General features: G+C 44.1%; 1 long non-coding RNA gene across 4 annotated transcripts in view; it reads left to right on the forward strand.

Moving 5' to 3' along the window:
* The window catches only part of LOC139009135 (uncharacterized), a 37,799-nt gene extending 24,299 nt beyond the window's left edge, over positions 1-13,500 (forward strand). For all 4 annotated transcript variants that reach the window (XR_011471272.1, XR_011471274.1, XR_011471273.1 and 1 more), the window contains one exon: positions 13,125-13,500. This is a non-coding gene — a long non-coding RNA (uncharacterized lncRNA). The remainder of the gene's footprint in view (positions 1-13,124) is intronic.
* Positions 13,501-14,178: the final 678 nt, after the last annotated feature.

Below are 14,178 nucleotides of genomic sequence, written 5' to 3' on the forward strand. Positions count from 1 at the left end.
TAACTGCCATTCCTCACCACATAACGCTGTTTTTATGCCCTGCCTTTTCCATTAATATGCTGTCATCAACAATTTTCTTGCTTGCATAGTCTTCATCACCTCACTAGATGCATTGTGTCTTATTATTCACAACACCTACCTGCTATTGTTATGCATAGCATCTTTCCTTTTAATGTTATAAATTATGTCACAGCTAATGGCTTAGCACACCCACTTTCTCTCATTCTTATGAATTATCTTCCTACACCCAGAAATGATCATTGCTTCATAGGCATGTCAGTTTCTCTTGCTAGACTGTGAGCCCCTAAGGGCAACAGAATGTTGAATTGATCTTTGCATCTCCAATGCCCAACATGTTACAAATACTAAATATTGCTTTGTTGGATGATTGGTTGGAAAGATGGGTATAAATCTGAATGAGAAGATAAATGGTGGGCTGATGGATGAGAGGATGGAAGGTTGGATGAAGATGTAGTGAATGGGCCCTGGCTGTTGTGTTTCAGTGTTTAGAGTATCAGCCTACACAACTGGTGATCACAGGTTCCATTCCTGGGTCAAGGGCATGTACCTGGGTTGCAGGCTCTATCCCTGCTAGGGTTGAGGTGTGTGCAGGAGGCATCCAATTGATGTGTCTCTCTCACATTGATGTTTCTCTCTCCTTCCTCCCCCATCCCTTCCACTCTTTCTGAAAATCAATGGAAAAAAAAATATCTTTACTCTTTGGGTAAGGATTAAAAAAGATGTAGTGAATGGGTGATTGGTTGCCTGATAGATGAGAGGATGAAAGGGGAGATGAAGCTGCAGTGAGTGGGTGAGTGGTTGACTGATGGATAAGAGGATAGAAGGATGGATGAATGTAGCGAGTAGATGACTCATTGGCTGATGGATGAGAGGTTGTAAGTATAAATGAAGATGTGAATGAATGGTAGGTCATTGGCTGATGGATGAGAGGATGGAAGAATGGATTAAGATGTAATGACTGGGCGATTGCTTGTCTGAAAAATGAGAGGATGGAGGGATGGATGAAGATGTAGTGAATGGTAAGTGATTGACTTATGAGTGACAGGATGGAAGGATAGATGAAGATGTGAATGAGCAGGTGAGGGGCTAGTTGATGGATAAAAGGATGAAAGGATTTAAGATGTGAGTGTGTGTCAGTGGTTGAATAATGGATGAGAGGATGGAAGGATGGATGAAGAGATAGTGAGTGGGTGATTGTTTAACTGTTCAATAATAGGATGGAGGAATGGATGAAGGTGTAGTGAGTGGTCAGTAATTGGATAATGGATGAGATAATTGAGAGGGGAAAGTTGGATAAAGATATAATGAGTGGATAAGTGTCTGTCTATTGGATGAGAGGGTTGAAGAAGGGAATAAGATATAGTGAGTGGGTGAGTTGTTGGCTGATGGATGACAGGATGGAGGAATGGATGAAGATGTAGTGAGTGCATGATTCTTTGGCTGATGCATGATAGGATGGATGTTTGGATGAAGGTGTAGTGGGTGTTCAGTGTTTGGCTAACAGATAAGAGCATGGATGGATGAAGATGTGAATGAGTAGGTGAGCAGTTGGCTGATGGATGAGATGATGGAAATATGGATGAAGGTGTAGTGAGTGAATGAATGATTGGATGGGAGGGATTGATGAAGATGTAGTAAGTGATCAGTGATTGGCTATTGGATGAGAGGATGGGAGGGATTGATGATGATGTAGTAAGTGATCAGTGATTGGCTATTGGATGAGAGGATGGTAGCATGGGAGAATGGAAGAAGATGTGAATAGTGGGGTGAGTTAGTGGTGGCTGATGGATGACAGGATGGAAGGATGGGTGAAGATGTGACTGTGAGTTCATAGTTGGTTCATGGATGAGAGGATAGAAGTATAAATGAAGATGTGAATGAGTGCTCAGTGGTTGACTGGATAATCAGATGGAGGGATGAAGATGTAATGAGTGGGTGATTGGTTTGCTAATAAATAAGAGAATGGAGGAATGGATGAAGATGTAGTGAATGGTTTGTGATTGGTTAGTGAAGGAGACGATGGAAGGAAGGGTGGATGAAGATGTGAATGAGTAGATGAATGATTTGGTGATAGGAGAATGAAAGGTTGGATGCAGATGTGAGTGTGGGTCATTTATTGGCTGATGGGTGAGAGGATGCAAGGATGGATCAAGATGTAGTGAGTGATCAGTGATTTACTAATGAATAAGGGGATGGATGGATGGATGAAGATGTGAATGACAGGATCAATGGTTGCCTGATGGATCAGGGGATGGAAGACTGGATGAAGATGTAGTGAGTGGGTCAGTAGTTGACTGATGGGTGAGAGATGGAAAGAAGAATAAAAGTGAAGTGAGTGAATGAGTGATTGGCTGATGAATGAGAGGATGGAGGGATGGATGAAGATATAGCAAGTAGTCAGTGATTGGCTGATTGATGAGAGTATGGAAGAATAAAAGGGTAGATGAAGATGGGAAGTGTGGGTCAATAGCTAGCTGATGAGAGAGAGGATGAAAGGATTGATAAAGATGTAGTGAATGGTCACTGATTGGCTAATGGATTGGAAGATAGAAAGATAGAAGGATGGATGAAGACACAGTGAAAGATCTGTGATTGCCTAATGGATGAGAGGATGGAAGGATGAAGATATGAAAGACCTTGTCAGTGGATGGCTGATGGATGAGAGGATGGAGGGATAGATGAAGATGTAACAAGTGGTCAGTGATTGGCTAATGGATTAGAGGATGGAAAGATAGAAGGATGGATGAAGATGTAATGAGTGGGTTAGTGGTTGGCTTATGGTTAGGAGGATGGAAGGATGAAGATGTGAATGACTGTGTCAGTGGTTGGCTGCAGGATCAGAGGATGGAAGACTGGATGAAGATGTAGTGAGTGAGTCAGTAGTTGACTGGATGAAAGATGGAAGGATGGATGAAAGTAGTGAGTGAATGAGTGATTGGCTGATGAATGAGAATATTGAGGGATGGATGAATATGTAGCAAGTGGTAACTGACTAGCTAATTGATGAGAAGATGGAAGAATAAAGGGTGGATGAAGATGTGAATGACTGAATGGTTGGCTGCTGGATGAGAGAATGGAAGGATTGATGAAGATGTAGTGAGTGGTCAGTGATTGGCTGATTGATGAGAGGATGAAAGGGAGGATTACATTTAATGAGTTTGTGAGTGGTTATCTAATGGATTAAAGGATGGAAGAATAGATAAAAATGTAGTGAATAGTCAGCGATTGCCTATTGGATGAGAGGATGGAAAGATGGATGAATGTGTATTGAGTGAATGTCTGATTGACTGATGGATGAGAGAATGGATAGAAGGATACGGATGTAGTGAACAATTAGTGACTGGCTAATGGATGAGAGGATGGAAGTGTGGAAGAATAAATGAAGATGTGAATAGTGGATAAGTGGATGGATGATGGATGACAGGATGGAAGGATTGATGAAGATGTATGAGTGGTCAGTGATTGGCTCATTGATGAGAAGATGGAAGTGGGGGTGAAGATGTAGTGAGTGGGGTGAGTAATTGTCTAATGGATGAAAAGATGAAGAATGGAAGGATGGATGAATGTGTATTGAGTGAATGTCTGATTTACTGATAGATGAGAGAATGGATAGAAGGATAAAGATGTAGTGAATAGTCAGTGACTGGCTAATGGATGAGAGAATGGAAGTGTGGAAGAATGGGTGAAGACCTAAATAGTGGGTAAGTGGATGGATGATGGATGACAGGATGGCGGATGGATAAAGATGTACTGAGTGGGTTTTTGGTTGGCTGATGGATGAAGGTGTAGTGAGTGAATGAGTGATTGGCTAATGAATGGGAGGATGGAAGAATGGATCAAGATGTAGTGAATGATGAGTGATTGCCTAATGAATAAGGGGATGAAAGGATGGATGAAGATGTGAATGATAGGGTAATGGTTGCCTGATGGATCAGAAGATGGAAGACTTGATGAAGATGTAGTGAGTAGGTCAATAGTTGACTGATGGATGAGAGATGGAATGATAGGTGAAAGTGTAGTAAACGAGTGATTGGCTGATGAATGAGAGGATGGAACAATAAAAGGGTGGATGAAGATGTGACTGTGGGTCAATAGTTGACTGATGGGAGAGAGGATGAAAGGATGGATAAAGTGTAATGAATGGTCAATGATTGGCTAATGGATTAGAGGATAGAAAGATAGAATGATTGAAGACACAGTGAAAGGTCAGTGATTACTTAATGGATGAGAGGATGGAAGGATGAATATGTGAAAGACTGTGTCAATGGTTAGCTGATGGATGAGAGGATGGATGAAGATGTAAGTGAGTGGGTCAGTAGTTGACTGATGGATGAAAGATGGAAGGATGGATGAAAGTGTAGTGAGTGAATGAGTGATTGGCTGATGAATGAGTAGCAAGTGGTCTCTGATGGGCAAATTGATGAGGATAGAATAAAAGGGTGGATGAAGATGTGAACGACTGTGAGTGGTCGGCTGCTGGATGAGAAGATGGAAGGATTGATGAATATGTAGTGAGTGGTCAGTGGTTGACTGATTGATGAGAGGATGGAAGGGGGGGATTAAATTTAATGAGTGGGTGAGTGGTTGTCTAATGGATGAAAGGTTGGGAGGACGGATGAATGTGTATTGAGGGAATGTCTGATTGACTAATGGATGAGAGAATAAATAGAAGGATAAAGATGTAGTGAAAAATCAGTGATTGGCTAATGGATGAGAGGATGGAAGTGTGGAAGAATGGATGAAGATGTGAATAGTGGATAAGTGGATGGATGATGGATGACAGGATGGAGGATGGATGAAGATGTAGTGAGTGGATTTTTGGTCGGCTGTTGGATGAGATGATGAAAATATGGATGAAGGTGTAGTGAGTGAATGACTGTTGAATGAGAGGATGGAGGGTTGGATGAAGATGTGACTATGGGTTTATAGTTGGTTGATGGCTGAGAGGATGGAAGGATGGATGAAGATGTAGTGAGTGGGAGAATAATTGGCTGATGAATGAGAGATGTAAGTATAAATGAATATGTGAATGAGAAGTTAGTGAATTACTGATGGAAAATAGGTTTGGAAGATGGGTGAAGTAGTGAGTGCATGATTGTTTTGCTGATGGATGACAGAATGGAGGAATGGATAAAGGCTTAATGAGTGGCCAGTGATTGGCTAACAGATAATAGCATGGATGGATGAAAATGGGTAAGTGATTAGCTGATGTATAAGATGATGGAAATGTGGATGAAGGTGTAGTGAGTGAATGAACGATTGGATGATTGATGAGAGGCTGGAAGGATTGAAGATATAGTAAGTGATCAGTGATTGGCTTTTGGATGGATGAAAATGGGTAAGTGATTAGCTGATGTATAAGATGATGGAAATGTGGATGAAGGTGTAGTGAGTGAATGAACGATTGGATGATTGATGAGAGGCTGGAAGGATTGAAGATATAGTAAGTGATCAGTGATTGGCTTTTGGATGAGAGGATGGAAGCATGGAAGAATGGAAGAAGATGGGAATAGTGGGTGAATGAGTGGTGGTGGATGGATGACAGGATGGAAGGATGGATGAAGATGTGACTGTGAGTTCATAGTTGGTTCATGGATGAGAGGATAGAAATATAAATGAAGATGTGAATGAATGCTCAGTCGTTGACTAGATAATTGGTTGGAAAGATGGATGAAGATGTAATGAATAGGTGATTGGTTTGCTAATAAGAGAATGGAGGGATAGATGAAGATGTAATGAGTGGTCTGTGATTGGTTAATGAAGGAGAAGATGGAAGGAAGGGTGGATGAACATGTGAATGAGTAGGTGAATGGTGGGTTGATGGATAGGAGAATGAAAGATTGGATGTAGATGTGAGCGTGACTGATGGGTGAGAGGATGCAAAGAGGGATCTAGATCAGACATTGCCTCATGAATAAGGGGAGGGAAGGATGGATGCAGATGTGAATGATAGGGTCAATGGTTACCTGATGGACCAGAGGATGGAAGACTAGATTAAGACGTAGTGGGTCAGTAGTTGACTGATGGGTGAGAGATGGAAGGATGGATGAAAGTGAAATGAGTGAATGAATGATTGGCCGATGAATGAGAGAATGTAGGGATGGATGAAGATGTAGTGAATGTTCAGTAATTGCCTAATGGATGAGACAGTAGAAGGATGGAAGCATGAAGATATGAATGACTGTCTATGGCTGGCTGATGGAAGAGAGGATAGAATGATGGATGAAGATGTAGTGAGTGGATCAGTAGTTGACTGATGGACAAGATATGAAAGGATAAATGAAAGTGTAGTGAGTGAGTGATTGATGAATGAGAGGATGGAGGGATGGATGAAGATATAGCAAGTGGTCAGTGATTGAATAATTGATGAGAGGATGGAAGGATGGATGAAGATATAGTTAGTCATCAGTGATTGGCTATTGCTTGAGTGAGTGGAAGGATGGATGATGATGTGACTAGTGGGTCAGTGGTTGGCTGATGGATGACAGGATGGAGAGATGGATGAAGGTGTTGTGAGTGTCCGTGATGGACTAATGGTTGAGAGAATAAAAGGATGGAATGATCAGTGAAGATGTAATGAGTGGGTGAGTATCTGGCTGATGGTTGAAGATAGAAAGATAGTTTGAGGATGTAGAAGTGGTTAGTTGTTTGCTGATAAATGAGAGGATGGAGGGGTGGATAAACATGTAGTGAATGCATGATGCATTGGCTGCTGGATGAGAGGATGGAGGAATGGATAAAGATATGAATGTGGATCCATGGTTGGCTGATGGATGTGAGGATGGAAGGACAGATGAAGATGTGGGTAGGTTAGTGATTTGCTGGTGGATAAAGATGTAGTAAGCGAGTAATTGGTTTGGTGCTGGATCAGAGGATGATAAGATGGATGAAAGTGTAGTGAGTGAATGATTGGCTGATGGGTGAGAGGATAAAAAGATGGATGAAGATGTAGTGAGTGATGAATGATTGGCTAATGGATGAGAGGATGGAAGGATGGAAGAATAGATGAAGATGTGAATGAGTGATTGGCAGATAAATGAGAAGATGTAAATATAAGTGAAGAAGTGAATGAGTGGTTAGTGGTTGGCTCATGGATGAGAGGATGGATGATGTAATGAGTGGGTCATGTATTGGCTGATAGAGGAGAGAATTGAGCAATGGATAAAGATGTAGTGAGTTTTCAGTGATCAGCTAATGAAAGGATGGAAGAATGAATGAAGTTGTGAATGGGTATGTGAGTGGTTTGTTTTATGGAAAAGATGAAGGATGAAAGGATGGATGAAGATGTGTGTATGGGTCAGTGGTTGGCTGATGGATTAGAACATAGAAGGGAGATGAAGATGTACTGAGTGGGTCAATGGTTTGCTGCTGGATGAGAGGATGGAAGGATTGATGAAGATTTAGTGAGTGGATGATTGGTTGGTTGATGGATTGACAGGATGGAGGAATGCATAAAGTTGTAAGTCATAAGTGATTGGGTAATGGATGAGAGAATGGAAGGATTTCAAGATGGACGAGAATGTAATGATTGGGTGAGTGTCTGGCTGAAGGGTGATGAAGATGTACTGAGTGGATTAGTGTTTGGCTAATAAACAGGAGGATGGATGAGTATGTGAATGAGTAGATGAATGGTTGACTAATGGAATGGAGGGATGGAGGAGGATGGGAGTGTGGATCTGTGTTTGGCTGAAGGATGAGAGGACAGAAGGATGGACTAAGATGTAGTTAATGGTTCAGTCATTGACTGATGATGAGAGGCTGGCATTATGGATAAAGGTTTAGTGAGTGAATGAGTGATTGGCTGACAGATTAGAGGATGGTGGGATGGATGAAGATGTTTTCAGTGGTCAGTGAATGACTAATGGAAGAGAAGATAGAAGGATGTAAGGATGAATGAAGATTCAATGATTGGGTGAGTGGTTAGTTGATGGATGAGAGAATGGCTTGATGGATGAGGTATAATGAGTGGGTGATGACTTGGCTAATGGATGAAAGGATAGAGGGATGGATAAAGATGTCGTGAATGGGTGATTGGTTGACCGATGCCTGAGGGGATGGAAGCATGGATGCTGGTGTAGTAAGTGATTAGGGATTTGCTAATGGATGATATGATTGAAAGATAGAAGGATTGATGAAGATGTGATTGAGTGGGTAAGTGGGTGTCTGAAGGATGAGATGATGGAGGGATAAATGAAGATGTGATTGAGTGGATGTAAGGAGGGATGAAAATGTAGAGAATAGGTCAGTAGTTGGCTGATGCATGTCAGATTGAAGGTAAGATGAATTTGTAGTGAGTGATTCACTGATGTATGAGAATATGGAGGGATGAATGAAGATGTAGTGAGTGGTCAATGACTGGCGAATGGATGAGAGCGTGGAAGGATAAAAGGATGGGTGAAGATGCAAACAAGTGGTTGGATTAGAAGATGAGAGGATGGAAGAAGATGTGAGTGGGTGATTGGAACAAGGATGAAAGGATGAAGATATGAATGAGGGGGTGAGTTGTTGGTTGATGAATGAGATGATGGAGGGATTGATGAAGATGTGAGTGTGTCAGTGGTTGGCTGATGGATGAGACAATTGAAGGATGGATGACAGTGTAGTGAGTAAATGAGTGAATGGATGATTGGTGAGAGGATAAAGAAATGGATGCAGATGTAGTGAGTAGTCTGTGAATCGCTAATGGATGAGTGGATGGAAGGTCAGAAGGATAAATGGAGATATAGTGAGTTGGTGAATGATTGGTTCATCAATTAGAGGATGGAAGGATGGTATAAAGTGTAGTGAGTGAATGAAAATTAGCTGATGGATGAGAGTATGGAAGGATTGGTGCATAGGTAGTGGGTGGGATTTTGTTGGCTGATGAATAAGATGATGGAAGGACAAATGACAGTATAGTGAGTGAATAAGTGAACGTCTGATGGATGTGAGGATAAAGGGATGGATGAAGATGTAGTGAGTTGTGAACAACTGGAAAATGGGTGAGTTCATGGAAGGCTAGAAGGATGCATGAATATGTAGTAAGTAGGTAAGTAGTTGGCTGATGGATAGAGGATCGAAGGATGGATGAAGATTTAGGAAGTGGGTTTTAGTTGGCTGATGGATGAGATGAGGAAAGGATGTATGAAGGTGTAGTGAATGAATGAATGATTGGTGGATGAATGAGAAGATAAAGGAATGTATATAGATGTGAGTTGTCAGTATATGACTAATGGATGAGAGGATTGAAGGATAGAAGGATGGATGAAAATGTAGTGATTGAGTGAGTGGTTGGCTGGTTGATGAGAGGATGGAGGGATGATGAAGATGTAATGAGTGGGTTTTTGGTAAGCTCATAGATAAGACAGTGGAAAGATAGATGAAGGTGTAGTGAATGACTGAGTGATTGGATTATGGATGAGAATATGGATTATGATGTAGGGAGTGGTCAATAATTGGATAATGGATGAGAAGATGTAAGGATGGAAGGATAGATGAAGATATGAATGAGTGGGTGAGTGTTTGGCTGATGAATGAGAGGATGGAAGGAGAGATGAATATGTAGTGAGTAGTCAGTGTATTGCTAATGATGAGAGGATGGAAGGATAATAAGATGGATGAAGATGTTGTAAGTGGGTGAATGGTAGGATGATGGATGAGAGGATGGTAGGGTGGATGACTGTATAGGAGTAAATAAATGATTGGCTGATGGATGAGAGGCTGGAAGAAAGGATGAAGATGTAATGAGTGGGTTTTTGTTTGACAGATGGATAAGACAGTGTAAGGATGGATGAAGGTATAGTGAGTGATTGAGTGATTGGCTATTGGATGAGAGGATGGAAAGATGGGTGAAGCTATGAATGGGAAGGTGAGTGGTTGATAGATGAGAGATGGAAGTGATGAAGATGTAGTGAGTGGTCAGTGTATTGCTAATAGATGTGAGGATGGAAGGATAGTAGGATGGCTTAAGGTGTAGTAAGTGAGTGAGTGAGTGAGTAGTTGGCTGATGGATGACATGGATGGAAGGATGGATGAAGATGTGAGTGAATGAGTGATTGGCTGATGGATGAGAGGATGGTAGGGTGGATAAAGATGTGAATCAGTGGGTGAGTGGTTGGCTGATGGATAAGAGTATGGAAGGAGCAATGAAGATGTGGTGATTGGGTTAGTGGTTGGCTAATGTATGAAAAGATGGAAGGATGGATGAAATTTTAGTGAGTGAAAACGTTTTAGTGAGTGAACAAGTGGTTGGCTAATGGATAAGAGGATGGAATGTTGGAAGGATGGATGAAGATGTTGTGTGTGGATGAGTGCTTGGCTAATGGATGAGAGGATAGAAAGATGTATGAGAAGATGGAAAGATGGATGAAGGTATAGTGAGTGATGAATGATTGGCTGATTGATGAATGGAAGGAAGGATGTTGAAGGTGTAATGTGGTCAGTGATTGGCTAGTGGATGAGATAATCAAATGTTGATGAATTTGTGAGTGAGTGGGTAAGTGATTGGCCTATCAATTAGAGAATGGATGAATGTGCTGTGAATGGTCATTGATTGGCTAATGGAAGAGAAGATGGCAGGAGAGATGGATGGTGGTAGATGTAGTGAGTTGGTGAGTGGGTGGCTGGATGAGAGGATGGAAGGATGGATTAATGTGTAGTGAGTGATTGAATGATTGGCTGATGGATGATAGGATGAAGGGATGAATGAAAGTGTAATGAGTTGTCAGTGATATTCTTGGGAGGTTGGAGATGATTTCCAACTTAATTTGATCCATCCATCCATCCTTGAATTTGTCCTACATTTCTTAACATGGCGTTTTGGCCTCTCCCTTTTCTGAAAGCAAATCTTTTCCTTTGGGTGTGGTGTGTGGTGCCATGGGCTGTGGTCATATAGCAAACACCCATATTTATAGCTTCTTCCTCCAGAGTCACTGCTGTAAGCAAGTCCCAGCTGAATCTCATCTGCCACTGTCACCCATATGGCTTCCTTCTCTAAGGTGCTTTCCCATGCATCACACACAGTGATGAATCCAGGACTGGGGTCTGACAGGGCCCCTGCCCACCAGCGGAGACATCCTCTCCAGGCCACCCTGTCTGGTGGTGCCTGGTCCCTGCCATAACCTTTGCCTTCCACCTTCCAGGTTCCTCCACCAGATGACTGTGGTTGTAACCCATTCCTTTATCCCTTAATTCCTTCCTTCATTCACTCCCAGTCAACACACAATTTTAAAAATCAGCTAGTGCTATACTAGGGCCAGCTCACAAGGATTCATTCTGACATCTCCTTTTGGAAGGAGAGCTGAGCAAGTTTGCAAGGGGCTGTGTTTGTGTGTCAGTCATCAGGTGAGACCCTTATTCAGCTGCCACTTCCAAGTCTGAGTTCTGTTGAAAGTTTGATTATCTTTTCCAACTTTGTTCCTTACAAAACGAGGTTGATTAGTAATCAGTAAACTGTGTTCCCTGCGTGCTCAGAAATCACAGCCCATATTTTCAAGAGGCTCGAGTGAGAGCCAGGGGGCCTGAGTTGAAGGGCTGGTTCCAGCCGTGAGCAGGCTTTCAAGTCATTAGCGCACCTTGGTCTGGCGCCACAGAGGAGATCTTAGAGCCATTCCTGCCCCATTTGAGATTAGTTAATGCTCAGCTCTATTTAGAGAAAATTGGGGGAGATGATTGCTCTTGTGGATGACAAGGACCATGCCCTGTGAGGGGTCTGTACGGAACAACTCATCAGTGAAGCAGGGTGTCCAAGGCACATGGCGCTTGGCAAACCCTAGATGCAGCTCCCAGCATCCATGCAGGTCCCAGATGTAGTGAGACCCCCCCCTTTAGCCTATTGTTCTCAGCATGGGACAAGGTTTGGGCCTTGGGGACACTATTGAGAATTCAGCATTTTATTTATTGCATTGAAGAGTAGGTAGACTGGGCAAATCCAGAACCTTGGAGCTAGACAAATGTGTGGCATTTAAACTTAAGGTGACTGCTTGGGTCTATCTTCTGCGGGGGAACCTAGCACCCACCTCGCAGGGGCTCTGGAGGTCTTGCCCATTTAGTTTCTGGTCCTGATGTTACTATTTGCCAATGTAGTGGTCTTTGGGCAGGTTACTTAAACCACCCCGAGTCTTGGCATTCCCATCTGTAGATTGGGTGCATCATGATTGTGTCCTCCAGGGGATGCTGGTAGACACCGAGAAAGGTGGCTGTGCCTGGCTGCACCCCATGTATTGGTTCCCAGGAATCAAGATCTGGGTTTGAGTTGCCCCAGCACCTTTTTACACATGTGTGTTTGTGGGTGTGTGTGTGTGAGCTATGTGAGCTTGCTTACCTGTAACCTGGAACTAGTCACATACCTGACATGGTTTTTGCTTCAGTGAGGTTATTTATATGAAAATAAATGCTTTGTTACCTGGCATACAGAAGCCCTCGCCCTCCTGGGGGCTTTGAGGCTGGCCATGCGCCCTGCAGTCTGTGGGCGCTGGTCACAGAGCCCTGTGCTCCCTGGCCTCTGGCCCAGGGGACTGTGGGACAGAGTGGAGGTGTGGGAGAGGCACCTGGCTAACTCTGGGGAGACAGCAAGGGAGGGAAAGGCTTGCTTTTGCATACAGAGATTTAACAGGTTTGGGGAAGAGAGGCCAAAATGGGAAGATCAGGGAGAATTCCTAGAAAGCCCCAGAGTAGGACGAGGCTGATATTTTAGAAAACACTCAGGTTTCATTGGTAATGGGTTGGAGAGCTGGGGTGGTCTTTGGAAAGGCTAGGAGTTCCAGATTTTGGGTTAGTGAGGTGAGCACTGTGAAAGGTGGCTGGTTGGGGAGGGCACCATGACCAGGGTTGTGCTTCTGGAAGTCTGTGCGGGTGGAAGAGACCCAGGTGAATGTGCAGGACACCAGAGGCTGAAGGGAACTAAGTAGAAAGGCCGGAGCTGGTGGCTGGGTGCTCCCCTCGACCCCATGGCAGCGGGGAGCCAGGGCCTTTCTTGCGATGTCCAGGTTCTCTGGCGCTCGTCTTGTAAGCAGAGGGCGTTCCTGTCCTCTCTGCACGCCTGACCTACCTGTCTGCATGAGAACGCTTGTTAGCCAGTGCGACCGGGAGTGGGTGGCCTTCATCTGTACCTGTGTCTCTCTCAGCCTCCACAGCCACGGGAACGCCCTGCTCACATTCCCTCGGGACAGGCTGGACCCAAAGACTCTGGACCCGGCTGCCCCCTGCGAGGAGGGGTGTGTCCTCCTCCTCAGCCTCCCCTGCGGTAGCCGCCTACCCTTTGCGGATGGACTTCATTGAGCTGAGGGTCAGACATGTGGGCTTGACGCCTGCCCACACCTTACGAACCCTGAGACTTAGGGGACTGGCTGTGCCTTCGCCATCCGCATCTGTGAAAGGGGCTCTGCACCTACCTCACAGGGTTGTTGTGAGGAGCCTGTGATGCGGTCTGAAAGTGCCCAACCTGGGGCTTGGCACATCCTATTGTGCTCTCAATAAATATCCTTTTTTTGCCTTAACAAACACAGTAATGGATGTGCTACTAATGTAAGGACGGGTAAGTGTTAAATGTGCCTCTCACTGGGGCTTCTCTCTTTGGGCAGTGTGATGGGTGGGGAGGGGCAGGGGAGCCAGCTCCAGTCCCCCCCGCCTGTCCCCTACCCATCTGGCACTCAAGGGTGATAAGATGTCCTGAAGCAGGGCTGGCCTGGTGGAGGTTCTGGGACTGATGCACATTTGGATGAGCTAACCTGGCTGGACCCCCTTCTTCTAGTGGTCATAGGATGCCAGGTTTCTTTCCAGAAAGGAATATACAGAGATGGTGGAGGAAGTCTGAGTTGAGCTTACTGTCCTGGCTTCTGCAGCCTCAGAGGGGCTGCCCCCAGGGCTACAGTTCTTGTCCTCCTCACACATTGTGGTGGTGGGGGCCTCTGGTCAGGCAGTTATCATTTTAGAACTGATGGCAAGTGGATGGCCAAGCAGGTAGTCTCAAGCAGGTACAATCTGGCTGTGATCCTGAGTCAACACTCATTCCAGGAGAGTCCTGTATGTAATGGGTAAAGCTGCAGTCACTGATGAAGCTGAGTCATTAAGAATGAAGGACTCCTAGTTGTTCCAGAGCTGAGACTATAGCTCCAGCCTCCGTTGAAGCTCAGAGGTCCATGATGAGCGGCCCTCATGATGTTCCAGATCTGAGACTCT

Source organism: Myotis yumanensis, unplaced genomic scaffold, assembly GCF_028538775.1.
Source record: "Myotis yumanensis isolate MYYU_CA2020_CCGP unplaced genomic scaffold, mMyoYum1.0.hap1 SCAF_1, whole genome shotgun sequence".
Classification (NCBI taxonomy): domain Eukaryota; kingdom Metazoa; phylum Chordata; class Mammalia; order Chiroptera; family Vespertilionidae; genus Myotis; species Myotis yumanensis.